This window comes from Arachis ipaensis, chromosome B7, assembly GCF_059453495.1.
Source record: "Arachis ipaensis isolate K30076 ecotype BB chromosome B7, ASM5945349v1, whole genome shotgun sequence".
Classification (NCBI taxonomy): Eukaryota; Viridiplantae; Streptophyta; class Magnoliopsida; order Fabales; family Fabaceae; genus Arachis; species Arachis ipaensis.
Window position 1 is genome coordinate 131,763,447 of NC_142442.1, and position 4,984 is coordinate 131,768,430.

The 4,984-nt window shown below is 39.3% G+C and overlaps 1 long non-coding RNA gene across 2 annotated transcripts; it reads right to left on the reverse strand.

Moving 5' to 3' along the window:
- Window positions 1–2,161: 2,161 nt before the first annotated feature.
- Window positions 2,162–4,539, reverse strand: LOC148554168 (uncharacterized). Of its 2 annotated transcripts, none has more exons than XR_015892274.1 (4): window positions 4,332–4,539; window positions 4,191–4,240; window positions 3,969–4,097; window positions 2,162–2,486 (listed from the first exon to the last, which is right to left on the reverse strand). It is a non-coding gene; the product is annotated as an uncharacterized LOC148554168 (long non-coding RNA). The 2 variants fall into 2 exon arrangements; XR_015892273.1 differs by having other exon boundaries at window positions 4,186–4,240.
- Between the last annotated feature and the right edge of the window lie 445 nt (window positions 4,540–4,984).

Below are 4,984 nucleotides of genomic sequence, written 5' to 3' on the forward strand. Positions count from 1 at the left end.
GCAGCAAGTTCTAAATCATGTGTCGGGTAGTTCATCTCATGCGGCCTTAACTGCCGTGAGGCGTATGCTACAACATTCTGGTGCTGCATCAAAACACACCCCAACCCTTTCAGAGATGCATTACAATACACTTCAAACGATTCACTTGGTTCAGGTAATACCAATACAGGTGCAGTAGTCAACCTGTGCTTCAATGCCTGGAAACTCTCTTCACATTCCGGAGTCCAGATAAAAGGTGTATCCTTCCTAGTCAACTTAGTTAAAGGTAAGGCGAGCTGTGAAAATCCCTTAATGAATCTGCGATAATACCCTGCCAAACCTAAGAAACTCCTGATCTCTGTCACTGAAGTTGGTCGCTCCCAATTCATCACTGCTTCCACCTTAGCAGGATCCACAACTATCCCCTGCTTACTCACCACGTGGCCGAGAAACTTCACTTCACTCTTCCAGAACTCACATTTAGATAACTTAGCATATAACTTCTTATCTCTCAGAATTTGAAGCACAATCCGCAAGTGATCAGCATGTTCCTCTTCAATCTTAGAATAAACAAGAATGTCATCAATGAAGACAATAACAAACTTGTCCAGATACGGTCGAAAAATCCTGTTCATATAATCCATAAATACTGCCGGGGCATTAGTTAACCCGAAAGACATCACTGTATACTCATAATGACCATAACGGGTTCTGAAAGCAGTTTTCAGAATATCCTCGTCTCTAACCCTTATCTGATGATATCCGGATCGCAGGTCAATCTTAGAAAACACACTGGCACCCTGTAGCTGATCCATTAGATCATCGATTCTAGGCAACGGATATTTATTCTTCACAGTGATCTTATTCAATTGCCGATAATCGACACACAGCCGCATACTCCCATCCTTCTTCTTTACCAGTAACACTGGCGCTCCCCACGGAGAAACACTTGGTCGGATAAAATGCTTACCCAACAGATCTTCCAGCTGAGCTTTCAGTTCAGCCATTTCTAAAGGCGACATCCTATAAGGAGTAATTGAAATTGGACCGGATCCAGGTACCAACTCAATTACAAATTCAACCTCTCGGTTAGGTGGGAATTCATTAATATCATCCGGAAACACATCTGGAAATTCACATACAACCGGAATTTGCTCTAAACTCTGATCATCACCTGATACTCCCGCAGTTAATAACATAATACCCTGACATTCAGTTCCAGAACAGATTACTATCATAGAATTCAAATAGTAACTATTCACCACAACTGGTGCTTCTGACCCTTCCGGCATAAACTGTACTGACTTTTCAGAACAATCAAGTAAAACATGATTCTTGGATAACCAATCTCCCGAGTATCACAGCGTCACCTGCCTGCAGGATACATCGTGTCCCCTGTCACCAATACTGAGCCTCACCTTGCAGTTGATAAGTTCCAAATTCAACCCATTGCTCCTCAGGGACCTGTTGGGCCTGCAACAACCGTTCCATAGCTTGAATCTAATTATCTGCGTCAGTGGGATTTGAGGTTCTCCTGAAAGTCGGAGGGTGAACTTTCAGAAAGATAGCAAGTGTCATAGGACCATCCTCATCATTATTATTCCCGTAATTACCCTGATTTATCATATTATCCAGTGCCTCGGGTATTACCTGCATAGCTACAACCATATTTCCCAGAGTAGCCATAAAGTCTACTGGATCATTCCCTACCGGGCTAGGAGTAACGATGCCTATCCTACCTCTACCTCGCCCGCGACCGCATCTGCGAGTCGACATCTGGTCCTTATACACACTAAACAAGTGATATTAAGTTGATCAGTCTTAATATCACAGGTCTAATGCTTTAAGTTCCAAATGCATGCTCACAAACGTTTATGCCATATATATCAATCAGATATCCTAATAGCACATAAACACATATACAGAGAAAGCACAGAAGTACAATCAGTCCGTCTTTCAGGCTCTATAGGAACGAACTGCTCTGATACCATAATGTAACACCCTACCACACAAAGCTTTACGCTTAAGTCGTAAAACAGAGGTGATGTGGTATTACGACCTCTAAAATAAAATAAGTACATATAATAGCAGAAGAGTTATAATATGCTAGGAGCCTTGAAGGATAGGGAAAATAAAAATCGCGAGATAAAAGCGCAACGCTCAAGGAACGAGTTAACTTGCATGCTAAGAAAACTGTAACTGTCAAACATAAGATAACAGAAGTAGGAATAGAGTGCCAAAGATACAAAATATCAAGCTCCTAACTCAGCCTGCGAAGTCAAGACTGGCCGGAGAATATTTACACATATATATACCTACATATCCAAAACCCAAAAGTACATATACACAATCCTGCCTCTCCATAAACCTCTAAGAGGATCAAAAAGAATAAGTCATGCGGAGAGAAAACTAAGTACATATATATACATCATAGCATAACAAAATATCCCAGTAACCACTCCGCTTCAAGAGTCCAGACGCCTAACGAGATGCCTCTCGACCTGCATCTGAAAATTAACAACATAGTATGGAATGAGAACCGGAGGTTCTCAGTATGGTAAAGGTGCCACACACATAATATATAAGGTCCTGGGAATGCCAGAGGCAATCCTAGAACGCCGACACTCAGATTGTAGAGCTTAAAGTATTAAACAGAAGCCATAAAAGGTGGTTTCCTAGAAATATTTAATCCTAACTTAACTTAACCTTAAATCTAAGTCCCATACTGCCATTCCTCCATACCTCCAATTCCATCATGCATTTTCACAGACAAATAAACAGATAAAGGCAAACACAAGAAAGTTACAACTACTGCAGGTAACAAATACACATTTAGCATGGCAAATACAGATAGGCACACCCAATTAGAGCACAAGCAAGTAATTCAAGTAATATGCATATGATGCATGCCTGTCCTATGGCTGATGAGGCTCATCTGTCGGTTATCCAGCCAACCCGACAAGTCTGAATTGTCCTTAGACTGTCCCCCGACGTGCATCCCCAAGAGTCTATGCATAGATTTTTCTCAAATAATCAATATTGCTCAATGGGGGTAACATTCCCGGGAATTTATATAGTGCCCGGTCACACTTACGTCGTAGGGTCAACAGAGTATCGAGTTTTCAACCTGGTACACGTGGTGGCAAGCCACGGCACTTAATCCAGGGAATCTCGTATCTCAGATTATTCAAATTCATAAGCCATATAAATAATTCAATTATAATTCATCAACATCCACATCATTCCCAATTGCATCTCATTCATCATCATACATTAAACATATTCAATCCTTATCCTTCATTATATCACCTCCCATTCCATCCATCAATAGTTTCAATTCAAAACATAATTCATTCTTTTCTAAGAATCAAACTTCAAACTTAAAACATACTCACTATCTTAATAACTCAAAATCAAACCATATAACCTTTAAATCTAAATCTCTTTTAAATAATCATCTAAATAAAATCTCTAATTTTTTATAAAATTTCGGCAGCATCTCCTCTAAAACTCGGACTTTGCCACCCTTTTCGGGTCCAAACCTGCTTTCTTTTCAATTCAACATACCCTTCCTCATCATCATAACAATCACCACAATAAATCTACTTCAAATCAACAATTAAACTCATACAATATTCAAATCCAACAACCAAAATTCAACTAAGGATCATAGTTCACAAATCCTAGGCTTTTAACACAAAATACCTCATTATCACAACAACCTCCACAATAGTTATACCTCAAATCAATAATTCACCAAATCATTAGTTAATCAACAATAACATTCAACCATAATTCTCTCCAAATTAACATAACAACATTCACCATCCAAAATTAAAAACTAATTATCCAATAAACTTCAACCAAATATATTCATCGATAAATTACTAAACATTAAACATACACCTGCATTCCAACTTATCCAATGGTCATCTAGCCTAAGTTTTCACAGAACATTATATATTAAATGCAAGAAACCTAAACCATACCTTAGCCGATTTCCACGTAACGACCAAAGCTATTTATTCAAAACCAAAACAGCCCCTCAAAACTCAACTAATCCACTTCCTCCAAGTTCCAGTATTCACAATTTCAAGCTCCAATTATTTATTTTCAACCTAATACACATTCATAATACATATATACCCAATTTAATACTCAAAGCTCAAATTTAATGAAATTAAAATAGAATTATCATATCCTCACCTTACCCAAGCTTCACATAAGCAAGAGTGAACGTTTCTCTCAAGCTAATTGGATCCTAAAACATCAGAAATCAAAGAAATTCAATATTCCCACTTAAAATTCGAAAATTGGGGGAAGATGAAGCTGAGAGTGAAATAGCAAGTTACCTATGAAATTGTTCCGGTAGAAATGTAGAGCTCGACGCGGTGAACGCGTGGCCGCAAACGGTGCGGCGATCGGAGCTCGAACGGAGAAGTTACGGCGTACGGAAGTTAACGTGAGGGTTTACGGGAATGTCTCGTTCTTCTTTTCCCTCTGAAGCTTTCAGCTTCGTTCACGTTGAAATGAGGGGGACAAAGGCTTGGGTTCACTTAAAAGGGCTGGTCCGGTTGGACCGATAGCCCGGTTCGGGTCCGGTTCAACCGGTTCGATCCTTTCGGTCCATTCTTGGACCGTTTTCTTCAAAATTAGTGTCAAAATTCTCGTTTCGATGAGCTCTACCCTATTTTGATATAATATTTGCATTTCTAATCCTCCTTATTAAAAAATAATTTATTAACTAATTATCTACTAATTTAACCGGGGTTTACATTGTTCCCTTTGAGCTTATACTTCTCGACTGTCGTGTCAAACCACTTTAGAGTTTGCAACAGCCAGTTGAATCTTCTGGGATAAGAAACATCCAAGACGGGGTAAATGTGCCATGGTAAAATTACATGTTGTGTTGTAGGGCACAGGAACATTTTTATTACCACCGGTAGGAAATATCTCCTAAACTCCATCCTGTCTGATTTCGTTATCATAGGACAGCTATAAACCA